The sequence below is a fragment of the Myotis yumanensis genome, unplaced genomic scaffold, assembly GCF_028538775.1.
Source record: "Myotis yumanensis isolate MYYU_CA2020_CCGP unplaced genomic scaffold, mMyoYum1.0.hap1 SCAF_17, whole genome shotgun sequence".
Classification (NCBI taxonomy): domain Eukaryota; kingdom Metazoa; phylum Chordata; class Mammalia; order Chiroptera; family Vespertilionidae; genus Myotis; species Myotis yumanensis.
The window spans coordinates 23,729,860-23,755,253 of record NW_027223768.1 but is presented as its reverse complement, the minus strand read 5'-3'; the positions used below and the strand labels follow the sequence as shown (position 1 = coordinate 23,755,253).

The 25,394-nt window shown below is 42.3% G+C and overlaps 1 long non-coding RNA gene across 3 annotated transcripts in view; it reads left to right on the top strand.

Moving 5' to 3' along the window:
* The window catches only part of LOC138996293 (uncharacterized), a 268,742-nt gene that overhangs the window by 155,063 nt on the left and 88,285 nt on the right, over window positions 1–25,394 (top strand). For all 3 annotated transcript variants that reach the window (XR_011468745.1, XR_011468744.1, XR_011468743.1), the window contains exon 2: window positions 10,587–10,705. This is a non-coding gene — a long non-coding RNA (uncharacterized lncRNA). The remainder of the gene's footprint in view (window positions 1–10,586; window positions 10,706–25,394) is intronic.

Here is a 25,394-nt window from a genome sequence, read left to right as displayed (position 1 = left end):
TATGTAACCACATATTTACCTAATCATCTATCCAAGGATACTCAGTTATGTCCACGTCCTGGCCACTGTGAACAATGCTGCAATGTCTTTGCGAATAAATGTGACATAGAATAGATTCTATCATTTGCTTACTAATTATGTTTATTTTGGAGGTGGGAGACTTAAAATTAAAAGTTGACTCCTCTCCCATACTCCACGCTCTCTGCGGGTCTGCACAGAGGCTCTGCTCCTCATGGTGGTTCAGGAATCCAGGTCACTGGATGGTGTCGCCCTGTGAGAGGGCAGAGGGAGCTTGGAGTATCAGAGAGGCCAATACATGCTCTGTCTGAAAGACACTCCCATCTCATTGTCCAGAAGTAATCCCATGGTCCCCACTACCCACAGGGGGCCAGGGAAGAAAACCCTGCCATCTGCTGAGAAGGTGGGAAACTGCGCATATTTGATAGACAGCAAATGATTGCTAAACAGTCACTATTTATTAAATGAACAAATGAATCTATTTGAGGGAGTGAGTTAGAGGTTTTTGCATCTGATGAATCCTTGTCTAATGGAAATGGAGAACAGGGAAGGAATAGGATGCAGGAGTCAGCAACTAATATGATGTGCAGACTTGAGCAAGTCCAGATTTTCAGTCTACGTGAGTGGAGGCACAGTAGTGACTCAGAGAGAAAAAAAGACAGAGAAGGGAGAAATTTAGGTGTGTTCTGATGTACATGCTGGGTAGAATGCAGACAAGGCACCTGCAATTTGACCTCATTTGTTCCTAGAGAAAATATGACATTTTGGCATCAGGCCATTTGTTCAGTAGACTGTATCTACGTTGTGGCCAGGCACTAGGGACCTGGCTAAGAATCGGCTGGTCCCTGCTCTGAAGGCAGCTTACGACCTGTGATGGTTGCAGTTTGCACGTGTCATCTCACAACATCCCTTCAGTGATGTTCTTATATAATGTATCACTGACGGTACCTGCCTGGCCCAGGTCACACCCTCCCAGCTCCCTGCGTCTGGTGACAGGTGAAATGGGGGTAGAAAGACCAGGCCCTCTGGACCTGGAGCTTTGTTTGTGTGCTGGTTTTAACTACAAATTCAACTTCTGTAATAGATACAGAGCTATTAACATTATTGCTTCCTGAGTAAGCTTTGCTAGTATGTTTCTTTCAAGGAATTTTTCTATTCTAAGTTGTCAAGTTTATTGAGATAAGGTTGTTTATATTCTTTTAGTATCTATAAAAACTGTAGAAATGTTGTATCGCCCATTCCTGGTTTTACTAATGGTATTCTCTCATTCTCTCTCTCTCTCTCTCTCTCTCTCTCTCTCTCATCAGTCTGATGAGAGGATTACCTATTTTATTGGTCTCAAACAATCAGCTTTTGGTTCATTGGGGTTTTTTTCCTACTATATTTTCTTTATTTTTATAAACACATTATATATATTTCTATTATATATTATTAACTTATGTATATTTTATTCATTACTGTTCTAAGTTTAACATTTCCTTTAGTGTACTTACTTTGGATTTACTTCGATCCTCTTTTCTAGTTTCTTAAGGTGCAAACTGAGGTCATTATTTGGGACCTTTCTTCTTTTATCAAATAGATCGTTCGTGCTAAAGGCTTCTTGTGGCGGAATTTGTGTCTGTTCACTGATAAAATCCTCAAGTCTAAGACAGGAATCAGCACATAGTAAATACTTGTCAAATGAATTAATCAATGCCTCCTTTTTACCCCAAAGCCTCTGAAGAGTTCCTAATGCATTCCACATGCAGGCCATTCCTAACATAATCGTCAAGGCCCCACCCAACGGGCCCCTGCTGCTTCTCTCCCCCCTGTCCTTCCTCAGCTACACCAGCTTCTTTGCTGCCCCTCGGACATGCCAGGCAGGATCTCAACGCAGGGACCTTGCAGTTACTGTTCTTCTGCCTGAACAGCCACCCCACCCCATTTTTCCTGGGAAAGAAAGACTGTGCTCTGGGCAGAGAGCCTCTGCCATCTCTCCCTCCTCCCCTCCCCGGTTCCTCCCAGATGAACACACCTGGCTGAAGGCTGAAGGCTGAACCTGGACCCTCCGGTCCCCATCTCCAGAGCAACCCACCTGGAGCCATCACAGCTCTGCCCTGACCCCACTTGCCCCATTGCTGGGGTTCTTATTCTGGCATCAAGAAGGGTTCAGGAAATCTGGAGAAGGGTCTGTGTGTAGATTAAATAGTCCAGAGATGAAATATAATTTTGAAAGGCGTTTGGGGGTCAGAGGAGCCTATTTTAAAGGAAACTAAGATCTCATCTCAGGACCCCATGCTTTTTATTAACACAAATTGTCCTGAGGCGAGGCAGAGATATACACTTCAGAGGGTCAGGGTTTCCTATAGAGTCTGTTTTCAGATTGGGGAGAATTAGCCTATGGCTGTTCAGGTGTTTGGCCAGTAGGAGGCAATAACATGTAGATTAAGATGCCCTGAGCTGTCTGGCAGCAAACAATCAATTTAATGTATCCTATTCAGGTTTGGGGAAATGCCTTTAGCTATTCCCAGATGCAGCCCTGCTGTCATGCTGGAATTGGCTTCTGGCACCCCATCACCCTGGGATGCCCATCACAATCGGATGAGGACTGGAGTGGACCAAGGCAGGTGGCCCAGCCACTAGCCGATTGAAAAAAGGTACTTTCCTTTTATTCTTATTTGTTTTACATACAGGAATAACCTGTCTCCTTGTTATTTTCAAAATGTAGGGGCATAAAACGGTGCAAAGTATGCCATTATATGTTTTAGCCACTTACATTTTGTTTGTATCTCCATCCTCCACCCCCACCCCTCAATTTGATTTGTCCGAGGTTTCCATGGCCTTTCCAAGGAATGGGCAGGGCCAGTCCTCGGGTCACTGGCCAGCGGAGCCCACAGGGAGTGATACTGCACTCCAAGGGCCCTGAAGGGAGAACATTCTGGAGAGAGGCCTGCCCAGTTATGCTCAGTGCAGCATTTGGAAAGGGAATAGGGAGGCGCATTTTTATGGAAACCTCAAACACCTCTCCTCATCGCCTGTGAATTCCCTCTGTGTTCAGGCAGCTGAGCTAGACGGTTGTGAGGAATGGTGTGCGTGGTGGGGGCCTTGGAAAGAAAAGGTCCCTTGTACCCTGGCCAGGCCTGGAGGAGGGGCCCAGGAGGACAGGGAGCCAGGAGCTCTGCTCACTGCTTGGAACCTTCCTCTGTGGACAAGCTACGCCCATGGCACTGCCACCTACACCCCTATAGCCCCTCCTTCCAGTGGGTCACCGGCCATGGCCATGGGGGAATCCAGCCATAATGGAAAGTTTGGGTTGGCAGCTATTAATCACTCATTCCTTATAAAAACAGCCAATAAGGTGTCAGGGTAACCAACTACCATTCAGTGGTTCTCAACCTTCTGGCCCTTTAAATACAGTTCCTCATGTTGTGACCCAACCATAAAATTATTTTCGTTGCTACTTCATAACTGTAATGTTGCTACTGTTATGAATCGTAATGCAAATATCTGATATGCAGGATGGTCTTAGGCGACCCCTGTGAAAGGGTCGTTCGACCACCAAAGGGGTCGCGACCCACAGGTTGAGAACCGCTGCTAGATTGACAAAACTTTAAAAATCTGAGAACCACTTTATGGGTTTCACTGAGAAGAACACTACATCAGTCACATGGTATTCCTGCCAAAATGCATAACCCAATCTAATCCTGTGTAAGCCACCAGGCAAATCTAAATTAGGGACAGGAAACAAAATAACTGACCTGTACGCTTAGGTCAATGTCATGAAAAAGAAAGGACGTCTAAGGAACTGTTCAAGATTAAAAGTGACTGAAGATACATGATGACAACGACATGCAACGTGAGTCCTGGGTCAGGAAAAACATTGCTAGAAAGAGCTTAATTGGTGAAATTTTCTATATCTATGTTAAGTTTCCGGAATTTGATAATTATACCTTGGCTGCATAAGAAAAGATTTTTGTTCTTGGGAGTTACATGTGGGAATACTTATGATCAATGGCTCATACTGGCTGCAAATTACTTTCAAATGATTCAGGGGGAAAATATGTGAAAAAATATAAATACATATGAAGGAAAAGAGGGGAGGGAGGAGAGAGAGAGAAAAAAAAAAGCAAGTGTAGCAAAGTGTTAACAATTGGTGAATTTAGGCGAAGCTTACACAGGACCTCATTGTAGCCTTCTAGCATCTTTTCTGCTGGTTTGAAGTTTTTTTCCAAAAAATGTTTAAAGCATCTTTCATATGGTAAGGTTGTAGGGAAATGGAAATTTTTATTCTCTGCTAGAAGGAACGTAAATTAGTACAGTTTTGGGAAGAGGAATACAATAACATAGAATAATGATCTATGATAATATTAATAAAATAGAATATGACATAAGTAAATATAATATAATACATAATTATTATAATATATTATAATATAATAATATAACTATAGATGACCATGTCTATATCCTATAACCCAGCAATTAAAATGGGATGTGGGAAGAAAATAATAGAACTTTGTATTTATTTATTTTATCTTTTAAGAAAAATATTACATTTTATGTTAAACATTATGTATTAGTATAATAGGACATTTTCATAATTTATAAAGATACATAGAAATATTGGAGATAGGCAATTACATTTTTTATTGATAGGGCAGCCTGATGAACAAGAGCAGGAGAAATTCAACGTGCATGAGGAGACATATATAATATATGTAAGAATATTAACTGCAGCATGATTTATAATAGAAAAAAAAATTTGGTAATGTTCTGAATACCCCTCAGTGGGAAAAATATAAATAAATTGTGTTTTTTTCACATGATGGGATACTAAGTAGCAGTTATAATAAATGAAGTATCTACATGGATAGGTTAGAAAATGTTGGTAAAAAAGCAAGTTTTAGGGCAATAAAGATACTACTAAACACTGTGTATTGTCTTTGGGTATTTAAATCTGTCAGAAAACAAAAGCACTGACTAGACAACAAAGTCATGATCTTGTCGCCTCTGGGGAGGGATAGAGGAAATGAGCACTAGAGAAGGGAATATACAAAGTTGAAAATTAACATGTGGAGTCATTTCTTTACCACTCCATTCAATAAGGGATCTGAAGAAAATATTCCTAAATGTTAATGTTGGTTTATTCTGTGTGGCAGATACACAGATTTTGCTATGTTATTCTTTAAACTTTTCTGTATGTTTTTTCTGAAGTTTGTATTTCTCTGATGGATTACAGTTCTCATACATAAAGCACCTGACAGTTCCTACAACTTTCCATTTGTTTCAATTTATGGCCACACCAAAGCAACCTTAAATCAGAGTTTCCAAAAGAAATACTTGTCAACAGAAAACTCATGTTTCTTATTTTCTTTATTTTCATAATCTGTGTTCTTAATTTTATGGAAATGTCTGTCTGGTAAGGAGCATGTCTTCTTGAGCCCAAATATTCTGCAGTGGTAAGTCACTGGTTAGCATCCTGATTTATTCAAGGATAAAACTAAAAATTCTCTAAGAGCTTAGAAAGTAATTTAACAATACAAAAGTTGCATATTTATGAGTTATGTATGTTAAAGCCCATTGCAGCTTCTCTATGAAATTACCAAACTCTTGCTAATAGCTCCCTTAGTTCAATATTTCAAGGGATGCCCATATAATGAAAGAACTTTTTAGGGGACTAATTCCTTTAGAATTCACTCACATTTGGCTTCCTAAATGACATATGTTTTTAAAAACCTTATACCTATTCCACCTCTACTAGAGAGAAAGATGGTAAAGCTTAAAATTGGTCTATTTTACAGTTTGTTGGGAGAATTAATTACATTTTATTGAGCAAAAAGAACTGACATTACTATTTTTAAGGAGACTTGAGGATTACCCCCAAAATGTAATTGTAGGAACTTCCTGTGGCTCTCATTTGCATTAATAATTAGAAGATGGTTCCTATATTATTGCTGCCAGAAAAACAAAACAAAACAAAACACCTATAGTGTAAAGTTTTCTAAGGCCTATTCAATAATCCACTTATTTCAATAGTAATTTTGGCAGTCTTGCTAAGCTGGGGTGGGGGGAGAATAAGACAGGAAGAATTTTTGTTTGAAGAAGTTGCTTAGTTGATATATTTTTAATGTGTACAGGATCTGTAGTGTTGTCTCTTTTTTCAGTCCTTATTATGGACCTTTGTTTTCTCTTTTTCTTTTCTTAGAAAGTCTCACCAGAGGCTTGCCAATTTTATTAGTTCTTAAATTTTTTCTGCCTTTTGTTGATTCTCTACTGTATATGTGTTTTCTGTCTCATTAATTTCTGCTCCTGTCTTTATTTCATTTCTTTAGCTTTTCTTGTACTTATTTTTAGTCCTTTTCTAACTTCTCTAGGTGGACAGAATGCTTGTTTATTTTCAGTATTTCTTCTTTTCTACTAATATGCCTTTGTGGCTACATACATTTCCTTCTAAGGGTTTTTAGAGCTAAATTATAAATCTTAATATGGAATATTTTCATGTTGTTCAATTCAAAATATTTTATAATTCTGTTATGATTTCTTCTTTGACCATGGGTTATTATATTATGTGCTAAATTTCCAAATAGATGAGAATTTTCTGGTTACCTTAACTGTATTAGGATCAATAGTATATTCTATCTAGTCTATATGGTTTCATTCATTTGAACTTTGATGAGATTTGTTTTGTGGTCCAGTTTATAATCAGTTTCTTTAGATGTTTTATGAAAGTACTTTCTGAAGTACTTAGATAGAGTGATTTGTCCATTAGGTCAAGTTTCTTGATTATTCTTTCCTGGTATTTTATTCTTATTCAAGTTTTTGTCTGCTTGTTCTATAAATTACTAAAAGAGGTGTATATAAAAGCTCCCACTGTGATTCTGGACCTATTTCTCTCTTGTTTTGACCATTTTTTACTTTACATATTTTGAGACCATGTTATCTTCTCCACTTAACATGTGGGTGGGGGGGCGGGAATAAAGAAGGAAAATTAGTTGTAAAGATAACTCCAGCTCCTTTTAATCAATCAAAAGCATTGCTGGACAAGTAACTCCCACTGTAGGACATTTCCCTTGATGACATTTGTTGTGGGTTACATTGTGTTCCCCTGAAAGAGATAGTGTGGGCATTCTAACCTCCAGTCCCTCAGAATGTGATCTTTGAAGATGGAGCCTTTACAGAATGAGTCAAGTTAACAGGAAGTCACTAGGATGGGTCCTAATCCAATATGACTGGTGTTCTATTGAAAAGGAGAAATTTGGACACGTGTCAGACGTGTATAAGGGGAAGATGACCATGGACAGGCCAAGGAGAGAGACCTCGAGCAGATTCCCCTTCAGGTCCCTCAGAAGGACCAACCCTGCAGACACCTTGATCTCAGACTTCCAGCCTCCAGAACTGTGAGGAAATAAAGGTCTGTTGTTTAAGCCACCCAGCTTGTGATCTGACTATGGAAGCCTTAGCAAACTAATAGACCATTTATAACTCTCACGGCTATTTTGTTATTTAAAAAGTATGTTTTCAACAGAGGGTGGAAAACCTTTTCTTTCCCTAAACATGTAAAATAAGGAACCAGAAGTTAAGAGTGAAGTTGATCTGCTATTAACAGAATATCCTTTTACATTCTAACAGCAAAGTTAAATTTTTTTTTAAATCTGGCATCAAGAGAAAGTTTTGCTTAATCAACTCGGTGGGCCAGTCTTTACTGAGCAAAGGAAAACAATTTCCATGTTCTCAGAATTGCATTTTATTATTTCCTAATTAAGGATGAGAAAGACAATTCCCAAGCTTCCTTCGGAGAAGATTGGTGCAATAAGCATAATTACCTCTAAGAGGTTTAATAATAAATCACCCAATCTCCTGAGTATAATAAGTACAACCAGGGAATAATCACAAATTCAACTTCAGGGCAGCATGAATTAGAAATACAGTGCAGACACACTGAACTTTTCTGGAAGTCCAATTTTTAAAGAAGCTTAGTTTTCTTAGCATAGACCTTGTGACACACTTTTTTGAGGCCTTGTATTACTGGAAAGAGAAGGGTGTGCTGATGTATAGGTTGGGCTGTCCTAAGATGATGTCAACAAGGGTAACAATGTCCTTCTACAAACTCTTTACAGTGCCTTGTTAGAGAGAAAAGATGTGGCTGAATAAAGAACAGATTATGGATGAATATGGACCAAGACAGAACTTAAGAATACGGTAGACCTTTGCAATCATATACGCAGGTTTTCTTGTTAGTGATATGCTGATTTCTCTAATTCCCAAAAGTACCTGATATTGTGAGCACTTTTGAAGTTCTTGTCCCATGTTGGGACCAATGCCTGGAATATGCATTTGATAGATTTGATAGGTTGTCAACTGACGAATAAGATAAACAGATTGATGTGACTCCAACTTTATTAGAGCTCATAAATCCAGAGCAAGCTTACTGACGAAGGAATACGCTGATACCCAATCTGATACACTAGATATGGAAACAGTGGGCTGGATCAATGAAAGTCTGATTTAAAGTACTTGGGTTTAATTATCTCCAGGTTAAAATGTTGACAAAGGGCCACTTAACTCATTTTTATCTTTTTAGTTCATAGACTCTACAAAACAGAAGAATCTTGGAAGTCATCTTCTTCAATCCTCAAGTTAATATAGGACACTCATATAGATGATCACCTAACTCTTCCTAAACACTCCACGTGATTTGAGTGACCCAGAAAACAGAACATAGAGGGATTCAGCAGTGATTTATTCATTGGGGGTGGGAGGTTGTGAGGAGGGAGAGGTAGCAAAGAAAACCTCAGTAGCATTCTGCAGAGGCCACCACCCAGGGCAAGAGACAGGCGTGGTTTCCATGGTAATGGATAAGACCTCATTCTCTTCTAGGCCAGAAAACCTGATTTGATGATTTCACTCAAGCTGTGGAGTCAGAACCACTCAATCCTCTGTCAGCTCCGGGCACTGCCTCTAGAAAAATGCCTTTTATTTTAGCAGGTTGTTATTAATGATTCCTCTTTCTTGTCTCAGAAATGTTCCCTTACTCAGTGATGTGCTGGGTGAAGGAGTGTTTTTTGAAAATTTCCATCTCCTTCACAGCTTTCAGATTTGGCTCATGTGAAAAAGAGGTGAGAAAGTGGAAATTTTCCTTTACCCAGACCGAGAGCTTCATCACCAATTGTCTCCAGATATATGAATCTACACTGTGTTATTTTCCTGTTAACATCTGTAGCAGTTTTGATGTCTATAGTGGTTTGGGTTCAATTCACAGACCCATCCCTTTCTAGTTCTGTGACTTGAAGAAAGTTAATAAACCTCCCAAAAGTCTCAGTTTTCTTATTTATATTCTGGGATATGATGCTAGTACTTGCTTCATAATGGAAAAATGGATATAAAGTGCTTAACACACAGCCAAAAGCTGAATAAGTTATTATTAATCTCACATCTAGACTGTTTTTCTGGCTTTTCCATTACTTAATGGAGAACTTTAATTTCTTAGTAATTTTTAATACCTATTATTCAAAGGAGTTGGGAAATGTGGTATTTCAACTAATTGAATATTATGAGTAACAGAGTTGATACACACAAAATCAACATATGAGATCAAGAATATTTAGGGAATGAGATTCACAATTATATTCAAGAGACAATTTTATTGCAAAGCACTTAAAACTTAGAATTTGAATCTAGCTGGCTAATTCCAGAATCCCTACTTTAAGTTTCCAAAGATATGAACATAAGTAGGTTCTGTGTACAACTATCTTACAAATACATAAGCTGAAATAATTTCTTTTTATCTACAAGTTTATGGCACCTGAAAGTGCAGACCCTCATTGTATAACCATAAGAAAGTCATTTAAACTCCAAGCATACTTTTCCTTGTCTGTAAAATGGAGACAAGGTTAGTACCTTCTCCCTGGAGTTGCTGTGAAGTTTCAAAGTGACAGCCACTGAAAAAGAACGGAGCCCATGGGATGCACTCAGTCACGTTAGCTTACTGCAGCGGTTCGCAACCTGTGGGTCGCGGCCCCTTTGGCGGTCGAACGACCCTTTCACAGGGGTCGCATAAGACCATCCTGCATATCAGATATTTGCATTACGATTCATAACAGTAGCAACATTACAGTTATGAAGTAGCAACGAAAATAATTTTATGGTTGGGTCACAACATGAGGAACTGTATTTAAAGGGCCAGAAGGTTGAGAACCACTGGCTTAGTGGACTCTCTCAGTGCCCCACCTGGATCCTCTTTACAGGCAGTGAGCCTGGCCCTGGCTGCTGTTCCAGGTGACTGATAACAATTCACAGCTGCCTACAATCCTCAGCCAAACAGAAGTCTCCTTGCCCAGGAGGCAACGCCTCCCAGCCCGCAATCTCAGCCAATGGCAACAGATTTTCTTGGTACAAAAGGCCTCAAGTTGGGCTTAGTTGTGTGATGCTGCTGCAGCCCCCTTGTGGGATCGAGCGGACCCTGGTCTTCAGCAGGTACCACACTCTCATTTAAGCCTCTACTCCTGTCCCACTCTGCTTCTTTCCCTCCTGGTATCCTGGGGGCACTTCTTCCATCACTTATAAAAATTTCTTTTTTATCTTCGTTGTAGCTGCTCTGGAACCCAACCTGAGACAGCTGGCCTCAGACACGGCCTTAGGAAGCCTGAGGACGCGACTCTGGAGTTGGCTGGCTTGCTGGCTGGATGGCAGAGAGGACCCCACACTGAAGGTAGGTGAAGAGTTGATCCTCCCTGCTTTGCTACACACTGTGGGGTGGGGCGGGGGGGGGGGGGGGGGTGGCGGGTGGAGATTCAGATGGAAGGGCAATGTGCTATTGGGTGCAATGTCTCAGCCTTTGAGAGGTGTGGAAAAATGGTAACGATAAGGTCTCTGGAATTGGGTGGGTAGTTGAAGAGAGAAAATTACAGACTTTCACAGGGATTTATGGGTCAGAAATTGAAAGCAAAGTGTGAGAGGCAGAGGCCTTCACTCCTGCCTCTGGGATGAGGTGGGAGCAGAAACAGCTGAAGCTCGGGCACAGGCCTTAATTACGATCGTGCAGAGCTCTGAGAAGGCTGAGTTCTGAGCCGAGGCAAGTCTCTTAAGCCGGAGTTGGGGCCTTTTTGGGCAGAGTGTCACCCTGAGGCTCCTGATACAGATATTTTCTGCGCCCTGCACTTTGCGCTTTCCCCTGAATCCCCTATCCTGAAGAGGTGGCCTCTTTCTCATTGTTTGAAGGTGGAGCCTCCTACCCCAAGTTGCTGGAAGCCTATAAAGAGACTTCAACGAAGACCTCACAAAACAGTGCAGGGTTCTTTTCAGAATATGCTTCCATTTTTTTCCCTCCTGGCCACCAGACTCATAACTAGCATCACATCAGCCAAGGGGGAGGTGTTATATGTTGAAGGAGCCTTGGGACCTAGAGAGAATTTATTGGCAGAAGCTGGGAGAGTGTGTCTAAGAAGGACCCTGAGAGTGTTTTACTAAAAGGGGATTGAATATACAGTTGGTTACAGGAAAGTTTGTGGATGTGGGAGCACCCCACCACAGTGTAAGTTAATACCCTAGCAATGCCTAGGACAGGGGTGGGGAGCCTTTTTTCTGCCAAGGGCCATTTGGATATTTATGACATCATTCTCAAGCCATACAAAATTATTAACGTAAAAATTATATTGCTATGAGAAAAGCTCCTAGATTTATTGAATTTCGAATCCTGTCTACAGTTGCCTTGGCAGGGCTAGACCAAATGATACGGCCCGTGGGCAGGACATTCCCCCACCTCTGGCCTAGGAGGTGACTCTAAATTGTGGCTGGGATAGCTCTTAGAAGATTGGCGAAAGCAATGAGCTACACGAGGTGCAGTAAAAATGCACGAACTGCTGTAGCCACTGGTGGAGGAAGCAAGCTCAGAGAAGTGGGTATGCTGGTTTAGATCTGCCGTATACTAGTAAGACCAGAACACCCACTAGCTGAGCAAATTCTCAGGAGGGACCAGAGGTCGCCCCAGCTGGCAAGGCAGTAGGGTATGCACCGGTGAGGAGGACCTAGCATCACTGAGAATCTCAGCAGTCGCTGTGTTTTGTGGGCTAGAACTGATGGTTACACGGTTGGATCCCCTCAGGGATGATAATGGGATGATAGGATTCTGAAAAAGCAGAGGCCTCATGACAACAATTATCGGAAGCCAAGGCGGGTATGATTATGATAATAGGGGCAAGCCCAGAATGGCAGCCAGAGACTACAAGACACTTGCTTCAGATTTAAGATACTTGCTTCAGATTGTAACAGGTACGAGGTAACACGGTGCTGACAATTTGCATTTCGCTGATGATTAGTGATGTTGAGCACCATTTAATGGACCTGTTGACCGTTTGTTTTTGTTGTTTGGAAAAATGTTTATTCAGATCTTCTGCCCATTTTTTAATTGGATTTGGGGGTTGGTTTGTTTTGCCATTGAATTGTGTGAGTTCTATCTATTTTGAATATTAACTTATCAGTTATATGATGTGCAAATATTTTCTGCCATTTAGTCGGTTGCCTTTTCATTGTGTTGATGGTTTCCTTTGCTGCGCAGAAGCTTTTTAGCGTGTAGTTCCTCCACTTGTTATTTTTTCTTTTGTTGACTTTGCTTTGGTGTCAAATTCAAAAAATGTATTGCTGAGATCCATGTTAAGGAGCTTACCTCTTGGCTCCAGGGCTTACATTTAAGTCTTAAATCCATTTTTGAGTTTCTTTTTGTGTATGGTGTAAGATACTGGTCCAGCTTTATTCTTTAGAATGAAGCTGTCCAGTTTTGCCAACATTTATTGAGGAGGCTGTTCTTTCTCCATTGTATATTCTTGGCTCTTTCGTGGTAAATTAACTGACCAGGTGTGCGTGGGCTTATTTCTGGGTTCTTTTTTTCTATTCCATTGAGCTGTGTGTCTGTTTTTATGCCAATACCATACTTTGATTACCTTCTGGGATAGTTTGAAATCAGGAAGTACGATGTCTCTGTTTTTCATTCTCAAGATTGCTTTGGCTATTTGGGGTCTTTTGTGGTTTTATGTAAATAGAAGGAGTGTTCTATTTCTGTGAAAGATGGCATTGGAATTTTGATACAGAATATATTTACATATAAGATTTTGCGACGTATGCGACATCGATGAGGAAAGAAAGCATGCTGCACTGGGACGGTGCTGGGATGGGCTAACAATTTGTAGGAAGCATCAGTTATATAAACTCCTGGAGGGCAGGGACCTCTTTTACCCACCTTGACCTTCAGTGCCTGGAACATCGGCACTCATTAAATAAATATTGACCTTATTTTACAAGGGGCTTATAAAAAATTAATCGTAGTAAAACAAGAAATTAAATGGTTATCAATTTAACCACTTAGAAATATGTGTTTCTAAAGTAATACATCACTTCGTCAGTCAGTAACTGACACAGGGTTGATACAGAGAAGTTGTGTTAAGTAATAAGAAAAGCACTAAGCACTAAATGGATAAAGAAGCAGACTTATGAACAGACAATTAATGAAAATAAAATCAACATACAGAAAAATATATTAAAGATATTTCCTCCTCCTAAGTTAGCAATTTTTTTTTCAGTAAACATACAGAATTCTGGGGAATGTGTGGATAAATAAGCATGTGCATGTAAGCCTGGATGTTATTATGCATTAGCACAATTGTGGAATTTGATATTTTAATAATCTACCAATAATCATAAAAATATGAATCAGGTTTGCTCCCATATTTTACAGTTTTGGAAAGAATCTTTTTTTAAAATATATTTTATTGATTTTTTACAGAGAGGAAGGGAGAGAGATAGAGAGTTAGAAACATCGATGAGAGAGAAACATCGATCAGCTGCCTCCTGCACATCTCCTACTGGGGATGTGCCCGCAACCCAGGTACATGCCCTTGACCGGAATCGAACCTGGGACCCTTCAGTCCGCAGGCCGACGCTCTATCCACTGAGCCAAACCGGTTTCGGCTGGAAGGAATCTTAAGGAAATATCCCTTCTAGGGAAATTATCCCAAATTAAAATTAAAATGTAGACGTTAAGAAATTCAGGGCAGTCTTATTTATAACAACAAAGGATTGGAAACAACATTGAAGCCTAACCTAGTGGAAGGGTTACGTTAAAATATGGCCCACCTGTTCTGGGGAAGATCTGTGATCAGTCAATGTGTGTCAGGAGCGAGGCGGGAAAAGGAAAGTGAGGGTTTTATTGTTTAAAGTGCCATCTTTCCCTGAATTCCCGTTTCAGTGCCTGGTGTTTCTACGTCTCGAATGCCTCTTATTCAATTTCATGGGAGATTCAACTCTTGACCTTTTGCCAGGGGTTGGTCATCTGGCTGTGTAGTTTGAGAAAGAGGGTCCTTACATAGATTCCAACCAAGTCCCTATTTCCAGTCCCATCCCTCACCCTCCTTTTGGTAGTGCCTGGGTCTCCACATGCTAAGCCTTTCCAGGAAGCTGTTAAGCAAGTGACCTTTTCCTCCGAAGGCCTGTGGCCTGTCCTCTTCTGAGGTGCCTGTCCCGGCGTCTCCCTCTGGTATTTAACGAGATGTCCAAGTGAGATCTTCCCAAACTGCCAAATCTTATCTATGTTTTCCTTCTATGTTCTCGTGTTCCTTGTGGATTTATATATTTTTGTTCCTTCACTGTAATGGAGAAGAGAGTATTTTAAAGGATAAATGATAAGCCACCTCGTTTACCTAGAGATAGGATGCTTTTGTAATGGAAAAATCTGAAGAAAAAAAATAAAAATGACTCGGAAATGCCAACACTGCTCACTGTGGTTAACACAGATTGGCATCAGTTCAGTGGAAAGTGGCCAATGGACCTGATTTATTTGATCTTTCACTCCTCACCCCTCCAATAACAACAAAGGTTTCACAGTTATGTAGGTGCTTGCACAGTTCTTGGAATATCAAAGTTTAGGGATTCATATTTATAAATATTTATTGATGAAAAAAAATAACATTATCGAAATCTTTTTCCAAAATTGTTTTCTGCAAATCGGCACAAACGTTGCAAGCAGGAATTAATATTTCAGCTCTTTATTGCTTTGATCTTTGGTTATTTCTCCCAGCAAAACTGTAAACATGAAAAATTGACACTTTTTTGGAGAAGGGACTGGATATAAAAGTTTATCATTTGAATGGACTGTATTGTAACCGGTAACCTCAGATACATTTCCTAAATGTTTCTTTTTTTTATTGTATTTTTCCTCTATCAAATTTCTTATTTCATGAGGTTAATGTCCCCACTTCATATTTAAAGTGAGCCAGAAACTGCTTAGTCCCTTGATCCATCCGCCCTCCCTCCTCTCCCACCAACTATATTACCATGAAAACATAGTTTGCTCCCATTATGATACTTCTGAGGATTGTGGGAGAATACATAGCCCCTACTCTACTGGAGGCACACACACAGATACACAGATATAAATATACACACACACACACACATATCCATATATATGGATATCCACATATATGGAGATATATATATATATATATATATATATATATATATATATCATACTTTCTTCATTTGTTGATGGACACTCAGGTTGTTTCCATATCTTAGCTATTGTGAATAATACTGCAATGAACATAGGAATGCAGATATCTCTTTAAAATCTAGATTTTCTTTGGATATACATATATCAAGAAATGGGATTGCTGGATCTTATGGTAGTTCTATTTTTAAATTTTATAGTGGCTGTACCAATTTATATCCCTCTCCCCACCAAAGCACACAAGGATTCCCTTTTCTCCACATCCTCACCAACATCTATCTTTTTGACAAGAAGCATCCTAACAGGTGAGATGATGTCTCATTATGGCTTTAGTTGGCCTTTCCCTGATGATAGTGATGCTGAGCCCTTTGTATGTATCTGTCGTCCAGTCCTCTGTCTTCTTTTGAGAAATGTCCATTCAGATGTTTGTCTACTCTTTCAGTCAGGCTATTTGATTTTCTGCTCCGAGTCGTATGAGTTCTATATATTTTGGATATTAACTCCTCAAGGCAGATATTGGTAGGAGGCGCTGGGTGTCAGGCTGGGAGTGTGTGGGTATGGAGGCATGGGTGACTGGGTGCTGTCTTGCCTCCTGTCTGTGTCAGTTAGGAGGCCCCGGGTCGTAGTGCTGGTGCAGAGTTTAACCTCACCTCTCTTAGGAAGGGATGACCCTGTTTCAAAAGGGTGGGGCTCCCTTCTTTCCCCCTATTCGTGGGGTTGGGACTGTCTGGGGAAGTTAGGACTTAGTTCGAGTGTGCAGGACCCCCTTGACACCCCAGAGAGGTGTGTCCCAGTCTCCTTTGCATCCCTGATGAAGATCCTGGAACATAGCACTCCAATAAATGCTTGCTGGCAGGAAGAGGTAGGCTGTCAGGAAAAAATGGGTGTAGTGCTTAGGGGAGGAAGGAATTCTTGTTCAGAGCCATAATTATTTTAAAGTCGTAACGTATGAGCGATAGCTGAAGGGTTGGTGGTGAATAAGATTTCCCAGGACATTAATACGGAGTATAAACTTGTAAAGGCTGCAGTGGAACGCTGGGTGGGGAAGGAGGGCTCAACCTTTAGAAGCCATCAAAGAAAGACACTGAGAAGGAACAGAGTAGTGGCCTTGCAGCCGGAGGTGGGGGTGGTTCGTGCCTCAAAGAGAAGAGGGAGTGGCCTTAGTGGCACATGTCACTGAGAGGTCGAGTAAAAAGAGGCTGAACAGAGTCCTCTGGATCTGACCGTTTTGAGGGTCATTGGTGATTCAAGCGAGGAAGTTCTCAAGGAATCCTGGAGCAGAGCCAGTGGGCAGATAGTTGGGGACCGACTGGGTGTGGAGGAAGTAGAGGTGATTTTGTATCAAGACTTTTCCCTTGGAGAAGAGAAATAGGGCAGTAGGAAACCCAAGTCTTATAAGAGTAAGTTTTTAGCATATTTATGTGAGAGTATGGAGAGAATAAGAAGATACAGTAAAAGGAATGATTGGTGGAACAACCTCAAAGAGAAGATGAGGGAATAAGATAGAGATAGTAGATAGTGGAAAAAACTAATAGTTAATGAGCGCCTTCTGTGTGCCATGGATTGTGGAATTATTTGCATATAGATCAGGTCATTCTAACCTAACAACCCTACATGGGTTAGATTTATGCCTCTTTTACAGATGAAAAAGTTAACCTTGGCTCAGAGAGGTTAAGCAACTTGTTCAAAGCCACACAGCTGGTGAGGTTAGAATCAAGATCCAAAACCCAAATCTGTTTGACAGCTAAGTACCCTTTTTTCACAGTATGCCACACTGCCTCTACCTCTTCTTTGAAATAAATAAGACCAAGGTAGAATAGATAGAACAGGAGATATGCTTGTAGAATGGGGACAACAATTTTTTCTCTCTATCTAACTCACATATTCATTCACTGAGATCCTCTCTGCCGCTCTGAGTTGAGATACAATTGCCTCAATGTTATTCCAACCCTCATGGGAGTCTCAGAGCCTTCCAGGATTCCTACAGACCCCCAAGGCTGGCATCTCCACGGGCCCCTCTGCATCTCAGGCATGGTGGTCACTGCACTGGCTCAGTTGAGAAGTCGTCTTGGGTCCCGTGGGCACTCGGTGCCTATGCCTCATTCTACTAAACAACATTCTCACCCAGCAGTTGTATTTGTGGTGCTTTTGACTGAGACTTTTGATGGGGAGCAAAGGAGCGGTACTTATCCTAGCAACACACACAGCCTGCAACTGAACACAACTCATTCTTGTTCTTATAGCCTTTTAGTTTCCCCCACTGGGATTTCTCACTGGCTTCATCACCCATGGGGCTCAGGCTACTTCCGCCAACTTCTTCTTCTTCACTCCCTCTTCACTCTCCTCTCTCCGATGATTCCGTGGAAATGCTAAAATTTCCTCATTCTGTTAAGCAACTGTCCCTCTCCTTTACTCTACTCTGCTGGGCTGAGCCTTCCTTTATGTGTCTAAGTTCACCAAGGTACTCTGCTGACTGAAGGGCCCCTCTGTGTGCCAAGATCCTGGGCCTGGCTTTGATTTTATATACTAGGTCTGTGTGCAGGTAGAAGGCAGGCCACCAGCTGAGATGGAGAGCAGGATGGGGGAGAGCAGGGGCGAGAAGGGCTTCGAAAACAGTGATAGTTTCCATTAATATTTCACCACGAATCCACATACTTCTGAACTCACAAGTGAATGACAAACGTCTCAGGGTAAGTTCTTTATGCCAGTGAACTAGAAACAATCCTGACTCATGCGGCCTTCTGCTCACCCTGCACAGTGGCTCCTCAGCTACTTGGACATCCTGCTTTTCTATCACGTGGACCAAGACAGTCCGGGACTGTAAGTCGCTTGTGACAGGGCAGGTACTTAGCAAAAAGTGGGCCCTCCTGGCAGAAACGAGCTGAATCTGGGCTAGCAGGAGCCTATAGGGCCATCTACTTTAGGATTTACACAGATGGATTCCTTGAAACATCCCGGTCTAATGAGATAGAGGTTAAAAGTTTGAGGGAGGGAGGAGGAAGGAGTACAGGGGCTGTTTCATGGCCAAAGTAGTTTGGAAAATAATGAGGGGTCAGCCTGAGTCTTTAAAGTGCTTCTGAACCTTGTGAATGACCCAAAAAAGGGATACACGTGTGACTGTATTTCCTCTAGGGAGCGGTGTGTTGGTTTGGGAAAGGCTGAGTCAGCCCAATCCTCTCATTTTATAGATGAAAATGAGGATGAAAGAAACATTTGAGTAATTAGTAGCATATGTGCGATTAGAATCCAGGCCTCTCCTTACTCTGCATTTTCCACAGGGGGTCGCTGCACAGCCTCTTGCATCTGTACGAGGGAAGGAGCCCAGTGAACGAGCCAATAGCATGAATCTGATGTCAAGAGTCTGTTTTCAGCTTGACATTTCAGAGATGGATGCCTTGTGACTGTCAGAAATCACCCCAAACCTCCCCAGGCCCTTAGTGGAGGAATGCATTTTCCCTCGCGAACCCTACCGTTTCCAAGTTTCTGATTCGTGTGCAGAGATGTCACGCTGTGCTTTATACTTTATTCATGTTAGTCCAACATCACTTCACCAAAAAAAAAAAAAAGGGCAAATGATCCTTGCAGGGAGAACCTTTCCGGACAAATGCAAGGCCCTTTGCTGAAATGAGATAAAAGAAAAAAAATAAAATGCCAAGAAGACCAGCAAAGCGTGCACGGAACACTAGACAGAGATGTGCATGTGATGGAGTGGGGGTGACTTCTGAATCATTCCCCTAAATTTAGCAATGCAGTTTAAAAAAAATGAGCCTTTAAGATCTGCTTCCCAGAAGTTCTGCTATTTCTTTGCGAATGTCTTATGTAAGTCTGCGCCACAGGCCTGCAAGAATAATTAGATGGGAAGGGCACAGCCCAATTTCCAAAGAACCGAGTGAAATCCACAGAGTTGGAGAGGATGAGAAACGCAGGACAATCCAGCCTTTCTTTGCCTTTCTATCCAGACAGCCGTGAGGGGTGCCACCTATTGGAGGTGATGTGGTGGGCGATTCTAAGATGTATTCTTTTCTCCCTCCTCAGTGGAGCGGTCATTGTTGTGTTAATCCTTTCCCAAAGGCCTCCTCATTGTTCTTATTTAATTCCTAAAGGAGCATCTCTGCCACACCCTCCTTCCCTGGCCTGTCACTGTCCCTTCCCATTTTCCTTTCTCTCTAGCCTCACCTGTGAGTAGCTCCCGAAAGAGGCCTCCAGAGATCTTAGGAAACCATTTTTTGGTTGTCTCTCCCAGCTTTCATCTAGTAATGGCGTACATGGTTTCCTCTTGGCAAGCGGTACAGTGGTGAGAACCCTGGTGGTCAGGGCAGGGCTGTGTTGTATGCTACACAGGTGATACCACGGAAGGAAGGTGACATTTAGGTTGGAACAGATGTGTCGATGTTTTCCTGCCTCTCTGAATGCCGTGTGTGGGGTCAGCTTTGAGCTCACCGGTGAGGAGGGTGAAGTGGGCATGATGGCAATCTCTTCTCTCCAGAAGCCCCTGACTGGTCCTCTCTTGCCTGCACTCTCAGCCAGGCCACGCCTCCCACCTGAGCCTCTTCCCCCTCCTTCCCCATAATAGACCTCCTTCCCAAGCTGCCATCTTATTTAATTCCCTTTTGCTTCCCCACTGAGCTTCTAGAGATAGTTATGAATTCCTCTGGCTGGTGCTCTGGAAGGAAGCTGATAAACAAATTCACAGCAATCTATTAGTAGCTGATAATTACTTCATATATTACTTGCTTAGGATACTTCACATTTTTAATAGGCCAGAGCTAATTAATTCACAAGGTTCCTGAGATGCCTACCATGTGCCAGGCCTTGTTTTACGAATCAGTTCAGGCGAGGTTCTTGCTTATGGTGTGTGGCGGGGGGGGGGGGGGGGGGGGGGGGTGGGGGGGAGACAAAAACAAGGAAACAGACCAATCAGACCCTTTGAGATAGTGGGAAGTTGTATGAAGAAAATAAAGCAAGAGAGCAGGGCAGAGTGACTGGGTGAGCTGGAGTGAGCGGGGAAGCTTCCCTGAGCAAATGACACTTGAGCCTTCCCCTCCATGATCTGGGGGAGGGTGTTGCAGGCAGAGGGAGAGCCGGCATAGAGTTCCTGGGGTGGGACCCACTGGGCTGAGGAGAGAAAATAGGTCAGTGTCACTGGGGTGCGGTGAGTGAGGAGGAGGTGAGTCTGGGGAGGGAAGCGGGGGTCAGGTCATGGAGCCCCTTGTCACCCACAATAAGTTAGGATTTTATATACTTACAATGGGATGCCTTTGGGGAGAGTTTTAAGAAGGGAATCAGTGGGATCTAATTTAAATCTTGAAAGATTGGGCCCCTCACTGAATAGAATGACTGTCCTGGAGGAAGAACTTTAAAAAAACGCAATATTATCTCACTGGCTCCTCATAACAAACTATGAGGTGGGTGCCATTTCTACTTTTAAATGGTATGGAATTCTGGCTTAAAGATGACACATTGCCTCGTTCACATAGCTGGTAGGTAGCAGAGTTAAGAGGTTTTAAATCTCCTCCCTTCTGTGCTCAATCTCAGTGCTTATATCCATCCATCCTACAAATAAATATGGAGCACCTACATGTTACAGGCACAGAACTAGGTGCCTTGTTGGCTACAAAGATAAATGACATGTTCTTGCTGTCAAGAGTTAAAATCCGCCAAAACCGGTTTGGCTCAGTGGATAGAGCGTCGGCCTGCAGACTGAAAGGTCCCAGGTTCGATTCCGGTCAAGGGCATGTACCTGGGTTGCGGGCACATCCCCAGTAGGAGATGTGCAGGAGGCAGCTGATCGATGTTTCTCTCTCATCGATGTTTCTAACTCTCTATCTCTCTCCCTTCCTCTCTGTAAAAAATCAATAAAATATATTAAAAAAAAAAAGAGTTAAAATCCCCTACTTGGAGGAGTGAGTAGAACAGGATGAAGAAAAGGCAGAAAGAAGAATAGAAAAGGTAGAGAGATAAGCCATTTTACCTATAGATATCTATGTAGTGTTTCCAATGCAAATGACTTCTATTTCTCTCCTCCAATTAAGACTAATTAATCTAAGATTTAGCCCTTTGGTTCTTGAAGATCAAGAAGGTCTTCAAAAGATGCTAATAAAAATGTTCCCCTCACCCCCCAAAAATATGTCCCCCAACCTGGTCAAAGACAGAAAGGCCAAAACTGGGAGGGGCTCCCCTAGAGCAGTCACACCAGTGCCACCTCCTCCTACCAGCCATGTCACCAGGGAGAGTCACCAGCCTGTGACCAACTCTGGCAAAGTAGCCCCTGAAGTTACCATCTTTGCTTCCTGCCTGGACCTGTAGCAAACTTGGGACAGGGCAGACCAAGTTCGAGAATGAAAGACATGCTTCTCTGTGCTCAATCCAGAGGCTAGTATCATATACTCCATTAGTACTAGTATGATGTCCATTAGTATCATGTACTCTAGTGTTCTACCTCATCGTAGCTTTTCAAGGCTTCATAAATGTCTAATTCTGTAGTTACAATGACTTAGATTTGTGAACCATCTGTAGTGATAAAGATAAAGGATCATTAGAGGTCATTTGGAGGTCAGCAGAGTCATGCCCATTCAATTCTGTGGAGTGGAGTGGGCCTAGCAAAGCTCTCCTGACTGTCAGGGCACTAAGATCTTGTTCTGCCTGAAAGTGTGCTGAAAAGTGGTGCACAGACACCACTCTGGAAGTAGATAATACATGTGATAATAAATAAACGACGGCTTTCTGAGCGATTAATTCCTCCTACCAGATGAGTGACATTCCAAATGACACCCTTCCATTATCATATAACCCTTTCTCCTATTGCTTAAAAAACTGCAGACAACTATAACACCTGTCAACAATTTAAAAAATTTTCTAAGTGAAAACACATCATGGAGGTTCCCAAACTGACATTCACTTTATAAGCCCCAAACAAATACTTTTCTTTCTTCCGCCATCCACCCAGAATTGATTCCTGTGTTCATTCCCCCTGTGAAGTCCTCTCTGCTTCTCCCAGCATCTTCCCCATTCCTTCACCTAGTCCCCCTTTCTCCAAAGACTAGGAGCAGACAGACCTCTGATGCCCCAGACTCTTTAGAATTGAACTTGTTACTTCTCTAATAGTCAGTTTTCCCTTCTAAAAAATGGGGATAATGTTTGCGTTATAGTTATTGCATGTTTAAATAATATAATGCAGGTCAGGACTGTAACTCAGTATTCGGACCATGAGAACATAATACTTGCTAGCTGTTTTAGCCATTGCTGTCATGGCTACTGTTTTCATTTTCTTATTCCTTCATATTTCTTATTCTCCCTGTTTCCTTTCTAATTTTCCTACATCAGAAAGCCATTGCCGGACTGTTCCTCAATTTTCTATTTAAGGCGGCCCCATTTATAAAGTCCAGAGGTTTGCTCACGCGTCAAAATGTTGTCACCCAGACCTGGAAGTATGGATGATGAAATTGTAAATGTCATGAAGTTTACTCAGGCTGGGGGACCTGGGACTCCCTCTGCAGCTTATTCTAGTACAAGGTCTATGCACAGCAGTTTCCAGGAAAAATTGTTGTCTAAGGACCCCAAGGCATCCTACTCCCTCCGCCACCCCAGACTCTATGGGAATTTGGTCCAAGCTGTTACAAAGTTATTAGTTGACAAAAGCATTCTAGCCGGGGACTGGAAGGGCAGAGTCCACCCCCTTCCCACATCCTTCATGCTTACTCTCTCCTGGGCCCTGCTACCTCCTGGCTCTTGGGGCCATACCCAGAACAGGAGCGAGGAGGCCTTAGAAATCTTCCAGCCAAGGTAGGCGCCTACTGAAATATGCAGAACCCTAGTCACTTAGAAATACATCTCATTAAATGAAATGTTTTCTAAAGAGTGGGAAATAATTTATAAAGATAAAAATAACTCAGCCTTGCCACAAAAGTGGGAAAATAAATTCTGTCCCTTCTCTGCCTGGTTCAGGAAGGGAGGAAAGAGAAGGAGAGAAAGAGAACATGAGAAGGGAGGGGGAGGGGAGGGGAGGAAGACTACAAGAGAATATTTTCGGGCTGAAGCTAAGTAAGAACAGAAACTTGACTCACCAGCAGTGGTGCCCTGAGGCCCAGGGATCTTGAACAAGATAGTGGAGGGGAACTGAATTTTTAACAAAATCCATTCCTCAGTTCAGAGCTCATCAAGCCATGCCCAGCGCGGAGCTTCGTTGCTGGACAGTGGTGCAGTGCAGGGGTATGAGCACATGTGGCCCAATTTTCTCTCCCTCCCCAACACCTTTTAATCATAGGCCCCTGAAAGCAGAAAGTAACAGAGATGTCTCAGAAGGTTCTTCCTTGCAGTGGTTTTCAAATGCACCACTTGGAGTATGTTCTGCCTCTCAGGTGACCTCAGTTTCTGCCAGTTCCCCTCACCCCTACCCCACCAGCTGCCCCAGGCCCACTGTTTCCCATGCTGCTCCCGCCCCAGGACCTTTGCACTGGCTGGTCCCTCTGCCCTCCAGGATGTCCTTCCATCAGACACTGAGAGCTGCCCAGGCACCTGTGACTACACATGAGGTTGTTTCAGCTCGGGTTATACCAGATAACAGTGGCCACACTTGTGCTTTTAGAAACTGGAAATGGAATTACAGGGAATCACGAAGCGGTCTCAGAGTGGAGTCCCTCTACTGGTGTCCGTCCTGTGCCAGGAGCAGAGCCAGTGGCAGGGCTGGCAATGCAGGAAGTAGGGGGATCTCCTGCACGCCCTGTACAAAACCTGGTATTTCTCAGCCCTTGTGTTCTGGCTCATAATATACCAAGTCAGTCACTGTGAGTCACTATAGTAATGCATGGTCCAAGTAATGTGTGCACAGTTATAAATACATCTTGCTTTTTTTTTTTTTTTACCAGTTACTGTGAGAAATCCTGTCCAAAGTGCCCATGTGCTTCCTCTGATTGCCCGTCTGCCTTCCCCTTGCTGGCCTAGGCCCCCTGACCTGGAGAAGTCTCCCAGCACTGGGCTGGGAAGGCAGAAAGCATGTCCCGGTTCGCTGGGAAGCAGAGAGAGGGGGCTCCAGTCACTCGTAAAGGAGCACCAGGAGGCAAGGCAGTGGCATTTGTGCCCCAGATCCAGGGTCGGAGGGCAAGGCTCACACCCCAGCTCCTCCCCCTGGTCAGTTTGAGAGCTGGGGAGTGTGTTTGTGTGTGTGGTCAAGCCTCACCTCCGTCACCTCTAAGATAACATTGCTCGCTCTATTTACACCATGGGGTCTTAATAATGAAGATGGCTAATATTTATTGGCTGCTTACTATATACCAGACACTGTTAAAAGTATCTGTGTAGGTTTGTGCATTTAAATATGTACCTGTACATATACAAGTATGTATATGTAATAAGTGTGTAAATAAACATACATACTTACCATAAAGGGCACAAATTTTAAGTGTAAAAGCTTAGTGAACTTTTACATATCTCTTCATTCACAAAACCACTGTTCAGATCAAAACATAGAACCATGTCGGCACGCTTCCTCCCCATTAATCACCTCCAAAGGTAACTGCTATTTGACCTCTATCACGATATGTCAATAGTTATACCTGTTCTTGACCTTCATATAAATGGACTCATACAGGACCCATTCTTTTTCTCCGACTCTTTTTATGAAACACTAGGCCCATGAGATTCATCGATTACATCTCGTAGTAACGTTATATCCTTGGATCATTATATGAGTAAACTCTATCCATCTTGTGGTAGATGTACACTGGAATTCTTTCCAGATTTTGCAATTATGCATAAAGTTGCTATGAACATTCTTGTGACAGTCTTTAGGACATGTTTTTATTTCTTTTGAACATGGACCCAGGAGGGAAGGTGTTGGATCGTGGGTTTATAGATGTTAGCCTTTAGTAGAGACAACCCAGTGGTTTCCCGAGATGACTGTATC